General features: G+C 47.3%; 4 non-coding genes across 4 annotated transcripts; 2 read left to right on the top strand and 2 right to left on the bottom strand.

Moving 5' to 3' along the window:
* Window positions 1-7,341: 7,341 nt before the first annotated feature.
* On the bottom strand, window positions 7,342-7,413 carry TRNAE-UUC (transfer RNA glutamic acid (anticodon UUC)). Its single transcript has one exon. It is a non-coding gene; the product is annotated as a tRNA-Glu (tRNA).
* Window positions 7,414-9,169: 1,756 nt separating this feature from the next.
* On the top strand, window positions 9,170-9,242 carry TRNAV-CAC (transfer RNA valine (anticodon CAC)). The gene has a single exon. It is a non-coding gene; the product is annotated as a tRNA-Val (tRNA).
* Window positions 9,243-9,947: 705 nt separating this feature from the next.
* Window positions 9,948-10,020, bottom strand: TRNAV-CAC (transfer RNA valine (anticodon CAC)). The gene has a single exon. It is a non-coding gene; the product is annotated as a tRNA-Val (tRNA).
* Window positions 10,021-11,776: 1,756 nt separating this feature from the next.
* On the top strand, window positions 11,777-11,848 carry TRNAE-UUC (transfer RNA glutamic acid (anticodon UUC)). Its single transcript has one exon. It is a non-coding gene; the product is annotated as a tRNA-Glu (tRNA).
* The last annotated feature ends 589 nt before the right edge of the window (window positions 11,849-12,437 follow it).

Genomic DNA, 12,437 nt, shown 5'->3' with positions numbered 1-12,437 from the left:
AACCAAGGAAGTGTATACATATGTGTGTGTGTGTAGAGAGAGAGAGATTTATCTCAAGGAAATGGCTCACGTGGTTGTAGAGCCTGGCAAGTGCCAAGGCCAGGGGTCAGGCATCAGGCTGGAGGCTTCTCCTGTCTCACACAGCTACAGGTGCTGATCAGCCTAAGATCAGCAGGTACGATGGCAGGCCACTGGCTCAGGTCCCAAGAACTGGAGGCCAGATGATGACAAACCAGATGCAGGATACAAAGCAAGCAAGCAAGCTTTGCCAGAAGTCCATACATATATTGCATGCAGGCCAAACCCCCCAAGGAAACTCCCCTTACAACTGATTGGCTGATCACATCAGATCACATCATAGAGAATGACTATATCACTACATAGGTGCCAAATGGGTGAAAATCATGGCCCAGTCAAGTTGACACACAACCTTAGCCTTCACGCATTATAAGCCCATTCATTACCTTAATATCTCTCTCAAATGGTAACTTAAACAAACTATAAATAATTTTATCTGCTCCTCTAAAACTGTTAAATTCTGCTTAAATATACGTTTATCTACTCTACTTGTGCTTCCTAGAAAAGATAAATCTCAGGACAGTCAAATAGACGTTCACACTCTAAACTTGCCTCATTCTAATTTGGCTAATGATCAACACTGATGGCAATCTTATAAAATATTTTTTTGGTGATGAAAATTAATTTATAACACAGCTAAGGTAAGATAATTTGGTATAAATTCCAAATATTCTGGTATGAAAAAATCTTTTACTAATAGGTCATCATACAAAGAAGATGGAATACAGAGAGTCACTCTACCAGAAAGCATTGGTCGACGTTCAACCATTTCAGGAGGTAACATATGATCAGGAACTGATGGTACCCAAGGGGGAAGTCCAAGCTGCACTGAAGGCATTGGCAAAAAACAGGGCTTCACGAATTGACCGGATATCAACAGAGATGTTTTGACAAATGGACGCAGCACTGGAAGCGCTCACTTGTCTATGCCAAGAAATTTGGAAGACAGCTACGTGGCCAACCGACTGGAAGAGATCCATATTTGTGCCTATTCCGACGAAAGGCGATCCAACTGAATGTGGAAATTATGGAAAAATTTCATTAATATCACACGTGAGCAAAATTTTGCTGCAGATCATCCAAAAGCGGCTGCAGCAGGATATCAACAGGGAACTGCCAGGAATTCAAACCAGATTTAGAAGAGGACATGGAACCAGGGATGTCATCGCTGATGTCAAATGGATCGTGGCTGAAAGCTGAGAATACCAGAAAGATGTTTACCTGTGTTTTATGGACTATGCAAAGGCATTTGACTGTGTGGATCATAGGAAATTATGGATAACATTGAAGAGAATGGGAATTTTGGAACACTTAATTGTTCTCATGAGGAATCTGCACATGGATCAAGAGGTAGTCATTCGAACAGAACAATGGGATACTGCACGGTTTAGAGTCAGGAAAGGTGTGCGTCAGGGTTGTATCCTTTCCCGTACCTAGACAATCTATATGCTGAGCAAGTAATCCAAGAATCTGGAATATATGAAGAAGAATGGGGCATCAGGATTGGAGAAAGACTCGTTAGCAACCTGCATTATGCACATGACACAACCTTGCTTGCTGAAAGTGAAAAGGACTTGAAGCTCTTACTGATGAAGATCAAAGACCATAGCCTTCAGTACGGATTACACCTCAGCATAAAGAAAACAAAAATCTTCACAACTGGACCAAGAAGCAACATCACGATTAATGGGGACAAGATTGAAGTTGTCAAGGATTTCATTTTACTTGATCCACAATCAACACTCACGGAAGCAGCAGTCAAGAAATCAAAAGATGCATCGCATTGGGCAAATCCGCTGCAAAAGACCTCTTTAAAGTGTTGAAAAGAAACATGTCACCTTGAGGACTGAGGTGAGCCTGACCCAAGCCATGGTGTTTTCATTCGCCTCACATGTATGCAAAAGCTGGACAATTAATAAGGAAGACCAAAGAAGAATTGGCACCTTTCAATTGTGGTGTTGGCCAAAAGAATGAACAAACCTGTCTTGGAAGAAGTACAACCAGAATGCTCCTTAGAAGCAAGGATGGCGAGACTGCATCTCACAGACTTTGGACATGTTATCAGGAGGGATCAGTTTCTGGTGAAGGAAATCACGCTAGGTAAAATAGAGGGTCAGCAAAAAAGAGGAAGACCCTCAGTGAGATGGATTGACACAGTGATTGCAACAATGGACTCAAGCATAACAATAATTGTGAGGATGGTGCAGGAGTGGGCAGTGTTTCATTGTGCTGTGCATAGGGTCACAAAGGATCGGAATCGGTTCAACAGCTCCTAACAACAACAACAATAAGTCATCTACTCAGATAACTTTGGCAGGAATATGCCATTTGGCTAGAGTCCTAAGAGAATTAATTCTTTTTTTAGTTGTGCTTCAGGTGAAAGTTTACAGCTCAAGTTAGCTTCTCATACAAAAATTTATACACACATTGTTATGTGACCCTAGTTGCTCTCCCTATAATGTGACTGTACATTCCTCCTTTCCACCCGAAATTTCCCATGTCCATTCAACAAAACAAAACAAAAAAAAAAAATTTTTTTTTCTTTATTATTCAACTCTTCTGCCTTCTCATCTTGTCTCTAGACAGGACCTGGCCATTTAGCCTCGTGTATCTACTTGAACTAAGAAGCACACTCACCATGAGTATCATTTTGGGTCTTACAATCCAGTCTATTCTTTGTCTGAAGAGTTGGCTTTGGGAATGGTTTTAGTTCTGGGTTAACAGGGAGTCAGGGGCCACGTCTTCCAGGGTTCCTCCAGTCTCAGGTCATTAAGTCTGGTCTTTTTACTTTGTTGTTGTTGTTAGGTGCCTTCGAGTTGGTTCCGACTCATAGCAACCCTATGCACAACAGAACAAAACACTGCCTGGTCTTGAGCCATCCTTACAATCATTGTGTTTATGCTTGAGCTCATTGTTGCAGCCACTGTGTCAATCCACCTTGCTGAGGGTCTTCCTCTTTTCTACTGACCCTGTACTCTGCCAAGCATGATGTCCTTCTCCAGGGACTAATCCCTCCTGACAACATGTCCAAAGAATGTAAGACACAGTCTCACCATCCTTGCCTCTAAGGAGCATTCTGGCTGTACTTCTAAGACAGATTTGTTCGTTCTTTTGGCAGTCCATGGTATACTCAATATTCTTCGCCAACACCACAATTCAAAGGTATCAATTCTTCTTTGATCTTCCTTATTCATTGTCCAGCTTTCACATGCATGTGATGGGATTGAAAATACCATGGCTTGAGTCAGGCCCACCTTAGTCTTCAGGGTGACATCTTTGCTCTTCAACACTTTGAAGAGGTCCTTTGCAGCAGATTTACCTAATGCAATGCGTCTTTTAATTTCTTGACTGCTGCTTCCCTGGCTGTTGATTGGATCCAAGTAAAATGAAATCCTTCACAGTGTCAATATTTCCTCCTTTTATCATGATGTTGCTCATTCATACAGTTGTGAGGATTTTTGTTTTCTTTATGTTGAGGTGTAATCCACACTGAAGGCTGTCGTCTTTGATCTTCATTAGTGAGTCCTTCAAGTCCTCTTCACTTTCAGCAAGCAACGTTGTGCCATCTGCATAACGCAGGTTGTTCATCAGTCTTCCTCCAATCCTGATGTCCTGTTCTTCTTCATATAGTCCAGCTTCTCCAGTTATTTGCTCAGCATACAGATTGAATGGGTATGGTGAAAGAATACAACCCTGACACACACCTTTCCTGACTTTAAACGAATCAGTACCCTTGTTCTGTCTGAACAACTGCCTCTTGGTCTATGTAAAGCTTCCTCATGAGCACAATTAAGCGTTCTGGAATTTCCATTCTTCACAATGTTATCCATAGTTTGTTATGATCCACAGAGTCGAATGCCTTTGCATAGTCAATAAAACACAGGTAAACATCCTTCTGGTATTCTCTGCTTTTAGCCAGGATCCATTTGACATCAGCAATGATATCCCTGGTTCCACGTCCTCTTCTGAAACTGGCCTGAAGTTCTGGTAGTTGCCTGTTGATATACTGTTACAGCCGTTTTTGAATGATCTTCAGCAAAATTTTGCCTGGATGTGATATTAATGATGTTGTTCTATAATTTCCACATTTGCTTGGATCACCTTTCCTGGGAATAGGCACAAATATGGATCTCTTCCAGTCAGTTTGTTGTACTATGAGGGCTTGCGTGTTGCTGTGATCCTGGAAGCTGTGCCACCGGTATTCAGATACCAGCAAGGTCACCCATGGAGGACAGGTTTCAGCTGAGCTTCCAGACTAAGACCTGGCAGTCTACTTCTGAAAAGCATTAGCCAGTGAAAACCTTATGAATAGCAGCGGAACATTGTCTGATATACTCCTGGAAGATGAGCCCTCCAGGTTGGAAGGCACTCAAAAGATGACTTTGGAAGAGCTGCCTCCTCAAAGTAGAGTCAACCTTAATGACGTAGATGGAGTAAAGCTTTTGGGACCTTCATTTGCTGATGTGGTGCGACTCAAAATAAGAAGAAACAGCTGCAAACATGAATTAATAATCGGAACCTGGAATACGCAAAGTATGAATCTAGGAAAATTGGAAATTGTCAAAAATGAAATAGAATGCAAAAACATCGATATCATGGGCATTAGTAAGCTGAAATGGACTGGTATTGGCCATTTTGAATCAGACAATCAGAGTCTCCTATGCTGGCATGACAACTCGAGGAAGAATGGTGTTGCATTCATCGTCAAAAACAGCGTTTCAAGAGCTGTCCTGAAGTACAACGCTGTCAGTGATAGAATACTATCCATACGCCTACAAGGAAGACCAGTTAAGACAACTATTATTCAAATTTACAAACCAACCACTAGGGCCAAAGATCAAGAAATAGAAGGTTTTTATCAGCTGCTACAGTCTGAAATTGATCGAACATGCAATCAAGATGCATTGATAATTACTGGCGATTGGAATGCGAAAGTTGCAAACAAAAAAGAAGGATCAGTAGCTGGAAAATATGGCCTTGGTGATAGAAACAATGCCGGAGATCGAATGATAGAATTTTGCAAAACCAACGTCTTCTTCATTGCAAATATCTTCTTTCACCAACATAAACGGCGACTATACACTTTTTTATACACATGGACCTTGCCAGATGGAACACATAGAAATCAGATTGACTACATCTGTGGAAAGAAACGATAGAAAAGCTCAGTATCATCAGTCAGAACAAGGCCAGGGGCTGACTATGGAACAGACCATCAATTGCTCATATGCAAGTTCAAGCTGAAATTGAAGAAAATCAGAGCAAGTCCACCAGAGCCAAACTATGACCTTGAGTATATCCCACCTGAATTTAAAGACCATCTGAAGAATAGATTTGATGCATTGAGCACTAGTGACCAAAGACCAGATGAGCTGTGGAAGGACATCAAGGACATCATACATGAAAAAAGCAAGAGGTCATTGAAAAGACAGGAAAGAAAGAAAAGACCAAGATGGATGTCGGAGGAGACTCTGAAGCTTGCTCTTGAGTGTCAAGCAGCTAAAGCAAAAGGAAGAATTGATGAAGTAAAAGAACTGAACGGAAGATTTCAAAGGGCGTCTCAAGAAGACAAAGTAAATTATTATAATGACACGTGCAAAGAGCTGGAGATGGAAAACCAAAAGGGAAGAACACGCTCGGCGTTTCTCAAGCTGAAAGAACTGAAGAAAAAATTCAAGCCTTGAGTTGCAATAGTGAAGGATTCCAAGGGGAAAACATTAAACGACGCAGGAACCATCACAAGAAGATGGAAGGAATACACAGAGTCATTATACCAAAAGGAATTAGTCGATATTCAACCATTTCAAGAGGTGGCATATAGTCAGGAACCAATGGTACCGAAGGAAGAAGTCCAAGCTGCTCTGAGGGCATTGGTGAAAAACAAGGCTCCAGGAATTGGTGGAATATCGATTGAGATGCTTCAACAAACAGATGCAGCGCTGGAGGTGCTCACTCATCTATGCCAAGAAATATGGAAGACAGCTTCCTGGCCAAATGACTGGAAGAGAACAAGTCTTTTTACTAGAGAAAATTAATTTTTAACTATATAAACAGGTCCTTCCTTGAGGAGATGTATCTCTCATTCATTCAAAGACCTCTTTGCTTGTGAATTTGTTGGGGTCTGTGCCTGTCTATTGCGTGATTCAAGTCAGACTATGTTCATCAGACCTAGAGTGTTTCTGCTTATACAAATCAAGTAAGACTTTAATAGGCTGCCCATCTATTTCATTTCTAGGGACACCAGTCAATGAGTTAAAGCCAAAGAGCTCTGAGAGTCAGACCATGCTGATTACTGCTTCAGCTCTGCTCTTCACTGTAATAACTCTGGTCACCTTGTCTTTAAGGATTAAAGGTTGTCGCTTGACCCTTCCAATCCCATCTTCCCATCATCCCCGCTCATTTCAAGGATCCCAGTTCAGTGGCCGCAGTTTCCACTCTTCTTCATAAAACAGCCATGACAGAGTTCTCTGAGGATGCAGAAACACTCCTCTTGGATATATTTCCCACAGCCTTGTTGAAGGCAGTGTCTTCTTGACTTTCCCAGGGGATAAAAATCGGAGTGAATGAGCATGTCTGTGGAGTGTGCAATTAATTTCACTCAGAGAATTTGGTCTTTTTCCCTGGTTAAGGGAGGGAGGCCGAGGGCAATCTCTAAACTCTTGATATTTCCCCACTGATCAGAGTCTTTGTAATTCACGGAGGGTCTCCAGATCACACCTGAGAGTTTATGCTGAAGGGCCAAGAGGGGCCTCTTTGAGAAGACAAAGAGGAGAGATCCCCAAGAGGCTGGTTTTGAGAGAGATTGCTAAAGGAAGGGAGTAACCAAAGGATCTTGAGATATCTGCAAGTTACTCCCAAATGGAGTAGCAAATACATAGATATGGAGACACAGACAAAGCAAATGTGGAAAATGTCCATTGGTAAATGTACATGAAGAATACAGAGAGTTACTGTTCTTTCAACTTATTTTTTGTTGGAATTGTTTTTGGAAAGGAAGGTTGGAGCTCTTGTTCCAGGTACTACTTAGTTCTCTTGAGATGAAAATTCTGAAAGCGAAAGGTCAGGCTTCTAAGATGAGGACGGCAGGAGTGGTGGCGGTTCTCGGTGGCCCAGAGCAGGATGCAGCTCTGGGGGGCTCAAAGCCGCTGAACAACTAACTGCTGCTGGCCTCTCACTTCTCCAAGCCGGGCTAATGCCCGGCCTCTTCAGTATTAAACGCCGCTACAGAAGATTCCTGCGGAGAAGAGACAGGGCAAAAGACTCTTCCCTGACCGGGAATCGAACCCGGGCCGCGGCGGTGAAAGCGCCGAATCCTAGCCACTAGACCACCAGGAAACTGGTTGGCCGCCCCTTTTCTCCCGCCTCCCGACCGAACATCGCTTTGCACCAAACTCGGGGACGCCCGGACGCCTACCTGCCCGGGTGCCGCCCTCTCCTCCTGCGATCGTCCCCGAAGGCCCTTTCCTCCCCGCCTTCTCCAAAAGGCGAGCCAGCCTGCCGCACACCGAGAGCTCTCAGGTCGCCACAAGTCTCGGAGCGAGGTGGCTCTTCCCCGCCCTACCTCAGACCTGGCCTAGACGTGCGCCTTTGCGTCGCGGCAGCGCGTGGAGACGTGGTGGCCGGGACCAGGGCAGGGGGCGAGCTTGCAGGGAGGGGGCGCCCAGGGTGGGTAGGGCGCCGAGCAGGAGCCCCCGAGATGTCCAGCATCAAAAAGGGCGGAAACGGAGACAGCTTGGATGGAAAACTCTTAGAAACGGGCCCCGGGATTGGAATTGAACCCCGGATTTTCCCCCTAAAGCCCGCTGCACCTGCAGTGTTCCCATCCTTCCAAATGCTCAGACAAAAAAACTGCGAGTTCTCCTTGGCGCCGTTCTTTTCCACAGAGCCCACATCTAATTAGTTAGGAATTCGTCTCTTCTTGTCCGTCAGATGTGGACGTTGGCCTACACAGTCCCTCCCTTTCCTGAGCTCTGAATTGGGACCAACGACTCCCCTCATACAGGCGGGAGATCAATTCAAGGCGCGTCCCCGGGCTCGCTCAGACCTTAGGGTTCGAGACCCTTAATCCCAAGGTCGTGGGGTTGGACTGCCTTAGCCCCTTTTCTTTGGCTCTGTCCCTCAAAATCCGCCTGTTCCTGGCCTGTCTTGGAGAGTCAGAGACATGCCTGAGACCCCTCCGCTCGACTCGGAAGACAAGCCTGGCGATCTGCTTCTGAAAGGTCCAAAAGCCGAACCGTTGCCCTCGAGTAGCTTCTGACTCATACCGACCGTATAGGACGAAGTAGAAGTGCCCTCATAGGATTCCCAAGGCTGTGATCCTGGTGGCGCAGTGATTAAGAAGAGCTCGGCTGCTACCCATAAGGTCGGCGGGTTGAATCCACCAGCCCCTCCTTGGAAACCCCATGGGGCAGTTCTACTCTGTCCCACCGGGTGGCTATGAGTCCGAATCGACTCGACGGCAACGGGTTTGGTATTTTGGTTTTTGGATCTTTACGATTGCCACATCTTTCTCCCGCAGAGCGACTGGTGGGTTCCAACCGCCGGCCCTTCGGTTAAACGCAGTCCAGCGCTTTAACTACTGAGCCACCAGGTCACAGCCTTGAAAACCCTATGGGGCAGTTCTACGCTCCACACAAGGGGTCGCCACGGGTCCCGGTCGACTCCATGACAACTAACAACAGGTGCGGGGTGAATAACGAGTAATTAAAGGGCCACCGAGGCTCTGGTCGGAAGCCCCGGGGTGGCGGCGTTCACAGTTCCTGGGTTGTGGGAGCTGGAGAGCCCGAGAGGAGCTTAGCTCTGAAAATGGAAAAGCTAGTGAGCTGCGGGATCCCGAAGCCCGGGTGTGGGCCCCCGAGGACCTTGCTTCCGGCGTAGGCAGCAGAAAACTAAGGTAGGACCTAACCGAAGCCGCAGACTCCTTTGCCCGAAGGGATTGGTGGTGTTTTTCCTGAGGGCTTTCTGTAGCACTCTGTTGCTGGCAGTCGAAACCCAAATGTAGTTGAGTTCCGTATGTTGGACGCCGAAATACTCGGGGACCGCAGGTCTTATGACTTTCATGAATAACTTCTTAGGCAGGGGAAGGCACGCGGTTTCCGTAGTGTAGTGGTTATCACGTTCGCCTCACACGCGAAAGGTCCCCGGTTCGAAACCGGGCGGAAACAGCTTTTTTTGTTTTTCCGGATAGTTAGTTGTTCGTCAATAGACTAAGGACATGTGGAATACACGGTGGAGAGGTGGAGTGTGCTGTGTCATTAGGGGGAGAGCAACTAGGAGTACATAGCGAGATGTGTACAGATATTTACACCACACATCGGGAATTGTTTTTATTAAAATGGTCAGTAACCTAAGCCTCCATTAAGCTTACAGGTTTCAGCGGATTATTTGAGAGAGTATCCATGGAAGTGTTAAAATAAAAAATATAAGTTTAATTGGTGTGAATACGGACTATTGACGCTACGAGTCCCAGATGCAGATTTAGATTTGTTTTCTTTGGTACTGTCACGCAAATCAACCTAATCTGCAAGTGTGCTCAGGGTGGAGGCAATCTGCCAAGTAGAGCTCACAGGAAACACCTTCAAAGACATAATCTCTACTTCATCGTCAGCCTGTGGAGAAGGTTCAGGTGATAAAAGAGGACCTTTAAAACTATCTGGAACTAAGACTAACATTAAGCAGGACTTGCTTGGTACCCCCGTTTCCCAAGAGCCAGATGAGAATTGTGTGCTAGTGTCCCATCTGATTTAGGGCAGAGAAATAAGGTCTGCTTTACGGTGCTGATTAACGGGAGTCCCCCTCCCATGTTTTTTCCCCCTTAGGAGAATAAAAATATTGACGAACAACTAACTATCCGGAAAAACAAAAAAAGCTGTTTCCGCCCGGTTTCGAACCGGGGACCTTTCGCGTGTGAGGCGAACGTGATAACCACTACACTACGGAAACCCCGTGCCTTCCCCTGCCTAAGAAGTTATTCATGAAAGTCATAAGACCTGCGGTCCCCGAGTATTTCGGGGTCCAACGCACGGAATTCAACTACATTTGAGTTTCGACTGCCAGCAACAGAGTGCTACAGAAAGCCCTCAGGAAAAACACCACCAATCCCTTCGGGCAAAGGAGTCTGCGGCTTCGGTTAGGTCCTACCTTAGTTTTCTGCTGCCTACGCCGGAAGCAAGGTCCTCGGGGGCCCACACCCGGGCTTCGGGATCCCGCAGCTCACTAGCTTTTCCATTTTCAGAGCTAAGCTCCTCTCGGGCTCTCCAGCTCCCACAACCCAGGAACTGTGAACGCCGCCACCCCGGGGCTTCCGACCAGAGCCTCGGTGGCCCTTTAATTACTCGTTATTCACCCCGCACCTGTTGTTAGTTGTCATGGAGTCGACCGGGACCCGTGGCGACCCCTTGTGTGGAGCGTAGAACTGCCCCATAGGGTTTTCAAGGCTGTGACCTGGTGGCTCAGTAGTTAAAGCGCTGGACTGCGTTTAACCGAAGGGCCGGCGGTTGGAACCCACCAGTCGCTCTGCGGGAGAAAGATGTGGCAATCGTAAAGATCCAAAAACCAAAATACCAAACCCGTTGCCGTCGAGTCGATTCGGACTCATAGCCACCCGGTGGGACAGAGTAGAACTGCCCCATGGGGTTTCCAAGGAGGGGCTGGTGGATTCAACCCGCCGACCTTATGGGTAGCAGCCGAGCTCTTCTTAATCACTGCGCCACCAGGATCACAGCCTTGGGAATCCTATGAGGGCACTTCTACTTCGTCCTATACGGTCGGTATGAGTCAGAAGCTACTCGAGGGCAACGGTTCGGCTTTTGGACCTTTCAGAAGCAGATCGCCAGGCTTGTCTTCCGAGTCGAGCGGAGGGGTCTCAGGCATGTCTCTGACTCTCCAAGACAGGCCAGGAACAGGCGGATTTTGAGGGACAGAGCCAAAGAAAAGGGGCTAAGGCAGTCCAACCCCACGACCTTGGGATTAAGGGTCTCGAACCCTAAGGTCTGAGCGAGCCCGGGGACGCGCCTTGAATTGATCTCCCGCCTGTATGAGGGGAGTCGTTGGTCCCAATTCAGAGCTCAGGAAAGGGAGGGACTGTGTAGGCCAACGTCCACATCTGACGGACAAGAAGAGACGAATTCCTAACTAATTAGATGTGGGCTCTGTGGAAAAGAACGGCGCCAAGGAGAACTCGCAGTTTTTTTGTCTGAGCATTTGGAAGGATGGGAACACTGCAGGTGCAGCGGGCTTTAGGGGGAAAATCCGGGGTTCAATTCCAATCCCGGGGCCCGTTTCTAAGAGTTTTCCATCCAAGCTGTCTCCGTTTCCGCCCTTTTTGATGCTGGACATCTCGGGGGCTCCTGCTCGGCGCCCTACCCACCCTGGGCGCCCCCTCCCTGCAAGCTCGCCCCCTGCCCTGGTCCCGGCCACCACGTCTCCACGCGCTGCCGCGACGCAAAGGCGCACGTCTAGGCCAGGTCTGAGGTAGGGCGGGGAAGAGCCACCTCGCTCCGAGACTTGTGGCGACCTGAGAGCTCTCGGTGTGCGGCAGGCTGGCTCGCCTTTTGGAGAAGGCGGGGAGGAAAGGGCCTTCGGGGACGATCGCAGGAGGAGAGGGCGGCACCCGGGCAGGTAGGCGTCCGGGCGTCCCCGAGTTTGGTGCAAAGCGATGTTCGGTCGGGAGGCGGGAGAAAAGGGGCGGCCAACCAGTTTCCTGGTGGTCTAGTGGCTAGGATTCGGCGCTTTCACCGCCGCGGCCCGGGTTCGATTCCCGGTCAGGGAAGAGTCTTTTGCCCTGTCTCTTCTCCGCAGGAATCTTCTGTAGCGGCGTTTAATACTGAAGAGGCCGGGCATTAGCCCGGCTTGGAGAAGTGAGAGGCCAGCAGCAGTTAGTTGTTCAGCGGCTTTGAGCCCCCCAGAGCTGCATCCTGCTCTGGGCCACCGAGAACCGCCACCACTCCTGCCGTCCTCATCTTAGAAGCCTGACCTTTCGCTTTCAGAATTTTCATCTCAAGAGAACTAAGTAGTACCTGGAACAAGAGCTCCAACCTTCCTTTCCAAAAACAATTCCAACAAAAAATAAGTTGAAAGAACAGTAACTCTCTGTATTCTTCATGTACATTTACCAATGGACATTTTCCACATTTGCTTTGTCTGTGTCTCCATATCTATGTATTTGCTACTCCATTTGGGAGTAACTTGCAGATATCTCAAGATCCTTTGGTTACTCCCTTCCTTTAGCAATCTCTCTCAAAACCAGCCTCTTGGGGATCTCTCCTCTTTGTCTTCTCAAAGAGGCCCCTCTTGGCCCTTCAGCATAAACTCTCAGGTGTGATCTGGAGACCCTCCGTGAATTACAAAGACTCTGATCA

The sequence above is a fragment of the Elephas maximus genome, chromosome 3, assembly GCF_024166365.1.
Source record: "Elephas maximus indicus isolate mEleMax1 chromosome 3, mEleMax1 primary haplotype, whole genome shotgun sequence".
NCBI lineage: Eukaryota > Metazoa > Chordata > Mammalia > Proboscidea > Elephantidae > Elephas > Elephas maximus.
This window is presented reverse-complemented; position numbering and strand designations above follow the sequence as displayed.